This window comes from Zingiber officinale, chromosome 3A (assembly GCF_018446385.1).
Source record: "Zingiber officinale cultivar Zhangliang chromosome 3A, Zo_v1.1, whole genome shotgun sequence".
Classification (NCBI taxonomy): domain Eukaryota; kingdom Viridiplantae; phylum Streptophyta; class Magnoliopsida; order Zingiberales; family Zingiberaceae; genus Zingiber; species Zingiber officinale.
The window spans coordinates 61,179,519-61,191,547 of record NC_055990.1 but is presented as its reverse complement, the minus strand read 5'-3'; the positions used below and the strand labels follow the sequence as shown (position 1 = coordinate 61,191,547).

The following is a 12,029-nucleotide window of genomic DNA, read 5'->3' as shown; positions in this document are numbered from 1 at the left end:
CCATTAAAGTTCAAACGCTCAACCTTGAGCATGTTCTTAACGGAAGGTTAACCACCTTCCAAGGTTCATGAAAAATAATTTTTATGTCTTTAAAGAGTCCCTCCCCCTAAAGACATGGTGGTTACTTCTGTCATTGCACCAACAATGACTTGGAATCCCTAAAACTTTAGGAAACCCAAATTTTAGAAGTTTTGAGGTTCAAATATTCAAAATTTGAAACAAACCTCAACCTAAACTTCAACTTAGCCTTCCTTAACCAATCCATCCTTGTTTTCAACATGAAAACACCCTCTAAAGGTATACAAACGTGTCTTGAGGGGTTAGGAATGGTTACATTGACTAAAATAGGTTTAGAGTGCTGAAATCAGACCTTCCCAGCCAAAATCAGCGTCCTGGATCGATTGGAGTTGGGTTCCAATCGATTCAACCTATTTGAATCGATCCACTGATCGATTCAGGATGTGTGGATCGATCGGCTGATCGATCCAGCGAGCTTCTGCTCATGAGAATTGCCTTCTGAATCGATCCACTGATCGATTCAGGCACTCCAATCGATCCATGGATCGATTGGAGCTCTGATAGTTGCTGAAATTCAAAATCAGCCAACTTCAGAAATCCCTAGAAAATTCTACAAAAATCCAAAAATCATGAAATTTCGTGTAGACATTTCTTATGGCATAATTTATCAAGGAAAAATAGTTTCCTAAGAAAATACCTCATATTTTCAAAGATTGACACAAACTTGAAAGCTTGCTAAAACTTTAGCGTTTTCTTCAAGTTTGTGTCTAACTATTCAATGGTGATTACTATCAAAAGATAGCCTTCACCAAGGTTTTCCAAAAGCATTTTGAAATAATTTTCAAAACCAATATCCCATCACATTCCTTGGGCTTAATGCACATGACTTGTACATTAGCTTTCCCAATGATGGGAAAACACATAACTATGTGTTTTGATGAACCTAAAACTCAAAAGAATGCACTAAATCAACATCTTGAGTTTTGTTCATCTTTCTAACATCTCACTTGTATCTAATGTGCACTAAAACACATACAAGTCACCTTATAGTCCTTGTGAGATGTGAGATTTTAGTTTTGCCCTATTCTAGGGATCATGCATATCTATCTAGGCATTTTTAGAGATATTAGACATCCACCTAGGATGTCACTCGTTAATAAGTGTTGTTAAATGCCATTTGTCCTTAATTACAAGGAATTAAAGTTAATGCATGATAATGTTATGGCATACATCAAAATGAAATACTTTTCAAAAGAAAATATCCTATAACTACATGATGTATGAATGTCATGACATTGTATTTTTGTTTTTTTTTGTTTTTTTTTTCCATAATAAAACATGAATGCAAAAATAGACTTGATGTCATGGCATATAATGGGCAAATAATCATGGCAAGATTTAGCATTAATAAAATATACCTAGATTAACTATCTAAGTATCCTTAAAACCTTAGCTAAACTTACAACTTAAACCTAGATTGCCCTAAAGTGCTTCAAGAAAATGCCAAAGCCTAAGTTTGCATTTCTAATTCCCTTGATTAATTTATGCCAATTGAAATTAAACATATTCCTCAAATGTTGGCATATCCATTTTTCCACAAGAGTAGCACTTTTAAATTAAGGCCCGGATTGCCTTAAATTGCCTAAGAACATACCAAAATCCCAACTTGATAGTTCTTATGAATTTCCCAATATGTGCCATTTAAGATTAAAATCAATTCTTCCACCATTAGGCACATTTTACTCTTTCAAGGAGTAAATAATAATTCCATTTCATTTTCAAAGGTTAACACAACCTTGAAAATGCTCCTTGAGTGTCAATTTCCTCAAAGTTGGGTTAACTACCCTTCTAATCGGAGTTGACACTCTCTAACCTATCTATGGGGTAGAGAAGATGCTCCTAGGAACCCAAAACCTATTGGTGCTCCTTGGATGCTCTAGGTATTCACTAGGGATAACCTCCCTAGATACCTTCCTAGTGACCTTGTTTTGCTTCTTAGAAGCCTTGGTCACTTTTTCTAGGTCAACTCTAGGGATTTCTTCCCTTGTGACCTTCTTTGTGACCTTCTTTGACTTCTTAGAAGTCTTAGTCACATTTGTTGCAAAAATACTCTTAGGGATGACTTCTCTAGTATTTTTGACTTGACCACGAGACTTAGGGTTTGTTCCATAACTATATGGAACCCTATGGTAAGAGGGCACATCCTTCTTAGCCTTGGGTTTGTATCCCAAACCTCTATGGCCATTAGATGACCTATGTGCTCCCAGACCTAGGCTATGCTCATTTTTCCCTTTTAGGATATTTTCCATACTTTTTAGGGTCTTTTCCATTTTATCAAGTCTTGACCTCAAGACTTGATTTTCTCTCACTAAGTCCTTAGTATTTGACCCATGAGCATTTTTGTTTCTAGGCTTGTATCTAAAATCCTTAGAGTTTTCGCCTAGATTTTTACCTACAATCCTAGCCTTAGGTGTAGTAGTTTTAGCATGAAAAGCTATATATTTTTCTTTAACGCTATCATGCTTTCTATTTTCATGGTAAATAGCATTAAAATGATATAAATTTGAACTATCATGCTTTTTACCATAATGTAAAGGAGTAGGCTCAATAAATGTTACCTTCTTCTTTACCTTAGAGGCTCCCCCTTGACTAGAGCTTCCTCCATGAGCCTTGACCACCTTCTTCCCCTTAGGGCATTGACTTCGGTAATGCCCCTTTAGATTGCAAGAGAAGCACACGATGTGCTCCTTGCTCTTCTTTGTTCCGGGGATGGTCTCCTTGGGCTTCTCCTTGCCCTTTTGTGCCACTTGGCCCTTCTTCTTGGCCAATTTAGGTCATTTGCTCTTGTAGTGCCCACTTTCCCTACACTCAAAACATATTATATGATTTTTATTTTTAATTGAAACATTTATACCTTCTTGTATAGGGATGGCACTTGCTCCTCCATTTGATATTTCTTGAATTTCGGAGGTGGCACCATCTTCTTCTTCTTCACTTGACCCGGATGTAGAAGCTTCTCCTTCTTCTTGATCCGGCGTCAAGAATTGCTCCCCCTCAATCCTAGAGGTGGAGGCTTCATCATCTTGAACATGAAACAAGGAGTATGCTCCCTCCTTGTTCCCTTCGTTGCATTCCCTTGAGGATGAAGCTTCTTGGATTTCCTCTTCTTCGGAGGTTGAGCATCTCTCAACCTCGGAGTCCTCCTCTTGGTCTTGCTCCAAAGAGTCACCCTCTCTGGATTCTTCATGATCTTGTACAGTGGAGGGGATCTCTTCATGAAGTTTAGCCAATTTGCTCCAAAGTTCCTTTGCATCTTCAAATTCTCCAATTTTGCAAAGAATGGTGCTTGGCAATAAATTGACCAAAAGCTTGGTCACTTTGTCATTTGCCTCGCACCTTTGGACTTGCTCCGAGCTCCATTTGCTTTTCTTTAGAGCTTTGCCCTTTGAATTTCTTGGAGCCTTGAAGCCTTCCATTAGAGCAAACCATTGCTCTATCTCCATCATAAGAAAATTTTCGATTCTTGATTTCCAAGAATCGAAACTCGTAGAAGTGTATGGTGGAGCCACCCTTGTGTCAAATCCAAGCCCATCTTGGAATTGCATCTTGAAGTTGAGCTTGATAAAGTCTTGAACTTGAAGAATTTGCTCCAACTTCTTCACCCTCTAGCTTTTCTTGATATGTTTGCCCCTTCCGGCGGTGATTCCGGTGAAGAGCAACCTCGCTCTGATACCACTTGTTAGGACCAAAAGTAGCTAGAGGGGGGGGGGGGTGAATAGCTCGTCGCGTTCGCTCGGTGCTTGGCGTTGCTCGGCGTTGCTTGGCGTTGCTTGTTTCTTCAAGAATATGCAGCGGAAAATACAGAAACAAATACAACCACGCTAACACTAGGATTTTACTTGGTATCCACCTCCAAAGGAGGTGACTAATCCAAGGATCCACACCACGCACGCACCCTCCATTATGAAACACTCCTTTTCGGTAACTACCAAGGGCGGAGAAGCCCTACAAGACTCTCGGTACAAGAAGAAGGAAAGGGAAACAAAATACAAGCACAAAGCTTACAATGAATGCAGAAAATCCTAACCCTAGCTTCTCTTCTTGCCTTTGATCCGCCTCTTGACTCGGAGAGCTTCCAAGAACCTTCAAGAACTGGCGATCACGAGCTTTGAGAGTGCTGTGGAGGAGCTGGCGAAGATCTGAGATGAAACGGTGAAGAGGTTCTGAAGGAATCGCACGCCAACAGCTATAAACGATGCCAACGGTCGAATCCCAATCGATTGGATTGCTCCCAATCGATCGGGGAGGCTTTGGATCGATCCACGGATCGATCCAGAGCGCCTCTCTGCTCTGGAAAAATGCCTGGATCGATCCACGGATCGATCCAGCACTTATCGCGCGAAGCAGCAGCGTCCATCGATCGATTGGGACCTCTGGATCGATCCACCGATCGATCCAGAGGGGTTTTGTTCGCGGGGACTCACCGGATCGATCCACTGATCGATCCAAATCTGCTGGATCGATCCACGGATCAATCCAAACCTGCTGGATCAATCCACGGATCAATCCAAACCTGCTGGATCAATCCACGGATCAATCCAAACCTGCTGGATCAATCCACGGATCAATCCAAACCTTGGTTTTTGTCCAAAACCAAGTCTAAAGCCCCCTAAACCAACATCTAGTCAACCATGACTTGTTGGTACATAAGACCTAGCATCCGGTCACCCTTGACCAGCTAGGACTCTCTCACCAAGTGTCTGGTCAATCCCTTTGACCCACTTGGACTTTTCTCTTCTTGCTAAGTATCCCTCTGACCTACTTGGACTTTTCTTTCTCGTGCCAAGTATCCGGTCAATCCCTTTGACCTACTTGGACTCTCACCAGATGTCTGGTCAACCTTGACCCATTTGGATTTCTCTTGCCTGGCTTCACTCACCAGGACTTTCCCAATTACCTAGCTTCACTCACTAGGTCTTTCACCTGGCTTCACTCACTAGGATTTTCCTCCTGCCTAGCTTCACTCACTAGGACTTCCCAATTGCCTAGCTTCACTCACTAGGTCTTTCACCTGGCTTCACTCACCAGGATTTTTCTCCTGCCTAGCTTCACTCACTAGGACTTCCCAATTGCCTAGCTTCACTCACTAGGTCTTTCACCTGGCTTCACTCACCAGGATTTTCCTCCTGCCTAGCTTCACTCACTAGGACTTCCCAGTCAAGTATCCAGTCATCTTTGACCTACTTGACTCTTCTTCAATCAACCTTGCATTGTCAAACATCGAAACTCAAACCAAGACTCAAGCTTGGTCAACCAGGTCAACCTTGACCTGAGGGATGTTGCACCAACATTAGGAACCTAGAAAAGGAGAATCAAGCTTTAAGGGAAAAGCTTGATAAGTTAGAACAATTCCTTAAGAGATTCAATGTTGGATCTAAGGAATTAAGGATAATGTTGGGTAGCCAAAGACCCAACAATGATAGATCGGGCTTGGGATACCGATCTAGTCCCTCCAAGGCCAAGGAGAGATCATATGTTAGGGTGGTAAATGATCATGGCAAGGGAGAGGTCTCCAAGGCTAAGGGAAAGTTGTATGCTAATGTTGCATATGATTATAGCAAGGAGAAGTCGATAAATGACAAGGGAAAGCCATTTAAAGGTAAGGAGAAATTAACCAAGGACAAGGTGTCCAAGGTTAAGAAAGTTAGGTTTGTAGGCCAAGTGTCACCAGAAGTGCACCAATGTGGCCTAGCCATTGTGGATGAATTATCTAGGGAGGTGACTAAGGTTAAGAGCTCTAGGGGGAGCTCAAAGAGTCAATTTGGGACCCATGGCCAATGGATCTCCGGTCGATTTTACTTGGGAGTGTAGGTTGGGTCATGGAATGTGCCAAGTGGTTTGGAGACGGACTTGAGTCTCAAACCTAGGGAATTGGCACACATGAGTTGTGTTTCATGCAAGGAAATATGACATTGGGATCATATAGCATGATAATTGATTTTTGATGTATAGGTGCCATATAGACCAATACTAGGGATGCATTGTGGGTTAGTATTGGCAAATACATCAAGAGGAAGCCAAAACTAGGACTTTAGGTCAAAGTTCTATTGAACCATTTAAGCTAGTTTTGGATTTTGTGTCAATCTTAGGATTGGTGATAGATACATTTTTGAATATATTTTTCCCCAAGTAGACATGGATAAAACAGACCTCTCCACAAAATTTGGAGATTTTTGGAGGTCTGTGAAATTATTGGTGCATTTCTGAAAGTGGGTCAGAAATACTAAAAAGGGCTGAAAAACTGTGTCAGTCGACTGCTAGTTTTAGCAGTCGACTGCACCAGTCGACTGATAAAACATGCAGTCGACTGAATAAGGGCAGTCGACTGGTACTTCTTGCAGTCGACTGATACCAGTCTGAAATTATTTTCAGCACTGGATTTTGACCAGTCAACTCATAAAGGTGTATGAAATCCATGGGGGATTAATATATGAGTTTAGGGTAAATTTGAATGACAAGTTTTCAACAATTGGGATATTATTGGAGGACCTTTTGGATGTTAGGCAAAGGGGGAGAAGTAAGGTTTAATTGGGAAAACCTGAAAATACCTTTACGATGGTGAAAATCCTAGCTCAATGGGGAGCTTAGGTGTAGGGGGAGCCTTGTGATAGGTTCTTAAATAGCCTTATGGTAAAATCCTAGCTCAATGGGGAGCTTAGGTGTAGGGGGAGCCTTAGGATATGTTCCAATGCATGTTTGCATTTGTGTTTCGGCGGTGTAAGACCAAGTGTGTAGCCTTGGCAACGTAAGTCCATTCGGCGGTTTAAGTCCAAGTATGTAGCCTTGGCAACGTAAGTCCATTGTTTCGTTATTAGCATTGTTATTTGCTATTTGTTTTCCCTAACTTAAACGTATTGCCAAACATCAAAAAAGGGGAGATTGTTGGAGCAATCCCAATGGTCCGTGCGACCATGTGTTTTGGTGTTTGGGCAAAAGGTTTAAGTTAGGTTCACCCTTGTATTTGATATGTGTATTTGAGTTGTGCAGTTTTGCAGGATACACATGTGACTAAGGTTGATGGCTTCGGGTCCGGTGAAGGATGGAGTATCCGAGGGACCGTGGACAAGGCAGCGAGGACAAGGGCTGAGGGAAGCGACTTCGAGGCATACGTAAAGGATGACATTGGGGACGAGCCGCAGGCTTGAATGCATCCGAGGGACGAGAGCCAAAGGAAGTAGGCTTGAAGGCAAGAGGTCAAAGCTGCAAATGAAGCATCAAATGAGTCATAAGGGTGAAGGTACGAGTGCATGAGAAATTGTACTCGGAGTAAAATCCTAGTTTTAGGGTTTTACTGTAGCAGTACTGTAGCGCTACTGTAGCAGTCGACTGGGGCAGTCAACTGGCAGCGAACAGAATGTCTCTGTTCGCTCGGTTAGTGTGGAATCGAGCCGTTGGGATGTAACGGTCGAATTTCCACCGAGGGCAGTCGACTGCATGTTTTAGCAGTCGACTAGTAGGCGGGGTTTTCCAACCCATGACATATATAACCAAGCCTTGAGAGCTTGGTTGAGGTTGACGAAATAGAGGTGGTTAATCTCTATTAGTAGTCTACCTGCACCCTAGCATCAAAGGAGCTCTTGTGAGGGTTGTGGTGAGGTTTCTCCACCCACAATGAGGTTTGAGCTAGCCGGAGTTTGCCGGGGAATCATCCATCAACGGATCGGGATCGTCCATCTTACGGACAGCCGTGGAGTAGGAGCTTTATCTCCGAACCACGTTAAACAACGTGTCAACGGTTTGCATTTCATTTCTTGTCTTGTATTTAGTTTAGCTTGTTTGTATTAGTTTGTATTTCCGCTGCGCAAGCTAACTAGTGTAGGAAGCGAGTGATTTGGGGGTGTCGTCTATCCAACCCCCCTTCAAGCCGGCCATCGATCCCCAACACTACATGCAAGGGTTAGTAGTTAAAGAGACACAAAGGCCAAGTCGGGAAAGAACGGGGTTTGGGTCTAGTCAGTCAGACTAGAGCCTCCTTCGACTAGATTTGAGAGGGAGGCTTGTGATACGGTGCATGATAGAGGGACCAGGGTTGCTGATGTGGTCGGAGGCCAAGCCTAAGGGGTGGTCAGAAGTTAAATCTACATGGCGGTCAGAAGTCAAGCTAATGTGGAGGTCAGAAGTCAAGCTTACGTGACGGTCAAAGGACCAGCTCGCATATATGTCAAAAGACAAGATTACAAAGCGGTCATGGCTCAGCCTATATGGTACTCAGAGGTCAGGCCTACCGGGTCAGTAGGAACTTGGAAGGAAGGGCGCACAGGTCGAGATTGGCGAGTTAAGGCTTGCAGGTCAGGACTTACATGATACATGATATTAAGGCTTACAAGTCAGGGCTTGCAGGATACAGGATAAGACGATATAGGATATTAAGGCTTGCAGATCAGGACTTACAGGATACAGGATATTAAGGCTTACAGGTTAAGACTTATAGGACACAGGATAAGACAATACAGGATATTAAGGCTTACAGGTCAGAACTTACAGGATACAGGATAAGACAGGCGGAACAGAATACTCGGACTGGGACGCACAGTTCAGGGTACAGGTCAGGACCTACAGGAAACAGGATAAGATAGGCAGAACAGGATACGCGGATCAGGACGTACAGTTTAGGGTAAGCGGGCTAAGATTTACAAATCGGGATATACAAGATGAGACACGTAGAGCATGATAGGCGGGCCAGGACGTGCGACTCGGGGCATACAGATCTGGATTTACGAGGTGACAAACACAAGCCAGGGAAGGCGACAGGGAATGCAGGCTTGTGCTTACAGGTCAAGAATTGCAGGTACGAGGAACGAAGCCAGGGTTAACAGGTCATGGCGGGCAATGCTATACGACAATCAAGCCAAGGAATCGTAACAACCTATCAGAGAATAATCACCGCATGTCAAGGAATATGCTAACGGTCTGGGACTCATTGCCCGTCGACCCCTGCTCAAGCCTATAGGAAGATGCCATGTGTCACTCACCGCTAGACAAATTCTGACACCCGACATTCTCTGACACTTGTCAGACTCCAGAAGTACCCACTGCCATATAAAAAGGAGGGCTTTTTCCGACGCAGGTACACTCACTTGTCTTTACGCATTCGTCCTTTACTTTTCGTCCTTTCACTGTACTTCTGGGGAAAAAGTACCTGACTTGAGCGTCGGAGGGCCTTACCCAGGGACTTTTTCCTTGGTTCTTGGTCTCTAAAGTGAGGGTGGCTTGTCTGAGTGTGTGCAGGACCCTCACCTCGTCATCCCTATCATCATCCCTTGTCATCCACCCGTGTAAACCTTTCTAGAAGGTATCCGATCGACCAAGCGTCACCACGACTTTCCGTCAACCGTAGGGACAACACAGTCAGCCTCCGTTCGACTCAGCTTCTGGACGGGATCAGTGACAAAATAATTTGTTGCAAAATATATTGATATTTGTCATAAAATTCATCATTAATCAGTGACAAAATTTTTTTCATCGTTTATCAATGATGAACTTAGTTTAGTCATTGAATAGTGATGATCAATGATGAAACTGAGTTTCGTCGTTGATCAACGACGAATAAATTCATCTTTGATCATCATTGCTTAGCAATGAAATATAATTTCATCACTCATCAATGATGAAATTATTTTCGTTACTAATTTACGATAAATTTATTATTTATTGTAAATTTAATAATGAAAAATGGAAATTCATCGCAAAATGTTGCAATTAGCTATTTATGATGAAAATAGGTTTGTTATAAATTTTTTTTGCAATGATTTTTTTTTTTTTTTTTGATAAATTTGTCTCAAATTTCATGGTAAATCATGAATTTTTTTTGGTGTTGACTTATTTGAAACAATAATCCATTACTAAGATAAATTTAATTAATTTAGTAATGAACCGAATTAATAATATTATATTATTTTAATTTGTTCATTGTAATAGTAAAATTCAATTGATTTAATTTATCCAAAAAAAAAATTAGTGAGTGTTCGCCAGTTCTATTTTGAAATTATTGCTCAGCCGTATATATATTTTGAAAAACGTTTGGAAGATTTCATTCTTTCAATAGACATGTGGCACGAGAATGATCAGTTTTGAAAATAAAAGAAAATCCACAAAAAAGAGTGTTTTTAATAGAAGTCAACTCTTCTATTGTTTTTCTATTGTAATTTCATGTTGGACTTATCTGGTGCACAATGCATTAACCGATTGTATTATTTTGGAAAAAATAAAAATTTCCATCATCTGCTCAATTGAATTGACTATAAATTAAGTTCATAATTTACTTTTTTTTTTTATATAACCTTGGATAAACTTAAAGGACACTTTGGATTAACATAATTAATCATATTTTATTACAATTAACCAATTGTATTATAATATTAAAAAGAATTTAATTCGCGAACAACAGCAATTAACATGTCTTTCCACATTTAAAATATTTTGCAAATGTGAATTACAACAAAAAAAAAAAAATAATCTACTAACATAAACCGGCTTATTTTATATCTAGAAAATTATTGCCTAAACAACACGGCAAACCATTTGTTCATATATATTGTCTGTAGCATCTATAAATTTCTTGAGAATTATTGTGGACTTCAAATAACTGCAAAAAAAATATTAGAAACGATTAACATAAATGAATTAGCTTGAATACAAATTGAAGCCGATTAGCAAAAGGCATGAACAAGGGAAATCCGATGGACATAGTCAATGAGCATTTTGACACATAAATCTCATTCATGATTAGGCTAAAATTTCAATTTACCTTTTTTACCGATAAATTACTAAAAGATCACTTAAATTAAACAAAATAAACTAGTTTATAAATACATATATAAACCATAAATTTTAATAGATTACTTAAATTAAAATATTTTTATATAAAGTGACAATTTCTACTCTGATAACAAAATATAAATTCAGAGAAGTTTACCTGAGATATAAGTTGGTGATAAGTTGATACTCAAATAGAAGATGAACCAAACAAAGATAAGTAGTATTAAGTCTAATAATTAGGTTAAGGCGGCCCAAGTTACTGCAAATTCTTAAGAAAAATAAATATAAACATATTTTCATATTAAAAACATAAAACTAGGGAAACATTTTTAAAAGCCCATGGAAGAGCTATACGCTAGCATGAATAATCATGATATTTCTTCTCAAAGAGATTACTAAATTAAAGCAATTATTATGAGCGACAACTGAAGTAAAAATAAATTAATGAAAAGGATACTGAAGAGACAATGCTCCCACCATTCTAGAACATACAATCCAAATGTGACCTTGTAGAGGAAAAGCTTTCTATTAATCCAGTGCATCATCCTTGCACTCCAACTCAATTTTGCCACTAAATTCCTTGCCTTTGTAACTTCCCACATCTATTTATATATATAAATATCTGATGTACTTGTTAAAGTATGCATTTATTATAGAGGCAAGATTTGTTATATGTCGGTATCTTATTTATGGCAATCATAAAAAGTCATACCGTGGGTTGGCATTTGATGTAGACTTGATAGAACAAGTCAACTACTATTTTTCTAATTAAATATTTTCTAGTTAGTCAAAGCACTAGATGTTGAAGATTAATTAGGTGGGCATGCATGTATGGTAAAATTTAATAAGCATCCTTGTAAATTTAACTTACAATTATATTATGTTATCTTTTAAAACCTTTCATATATCTTAGCGAGTTTTCATTCTTACAAGAACTTAATCATTGTAACCCTCAATGTTCCACTTTAATTATAAAAACATTTTTGGATTGGATTATTATCAATAACTTATGATATATTTACATTATAATATACTAAAATAAATAATAAATAATTCACTTAGTTTTATTTTTGGTTTTCTTAGTAAATGCTATGTGAACATCTGACCCCGCGCGTACATATCCAGCTGCTTCTGTCTGCCGCGCGCTCTCTCTCCCCCTACCTGTTTTCTCTCTACCTACCAAATTTTTTTTT

At 39.7% G+C, this 12,029-nt stretch overlaps 1 long non-coding RNA gene across 1 annotated transcript; it reads right to left on the bottom strand.

The window, feature by feature from the left end:
* Positions 1-10,458: 10,458 nt before the first annotated feature.
* On the bottom strand, positions 10,459-11,433 carry LOC122053786. Its single transcript, XR_006132363.1, has 3 exons — positions 11,294-11,433; positions 10,994-11,065; positions 10,459-10,663 (listed from the first exon to the last, which is right to left on the bottom strand). It is a non-coding gene; the product is annotated as an uncharacterized LOC122053786 (long non-coding RNA).
* Positions 11,434-12,029: the final 596 nt, after the last annotated feature.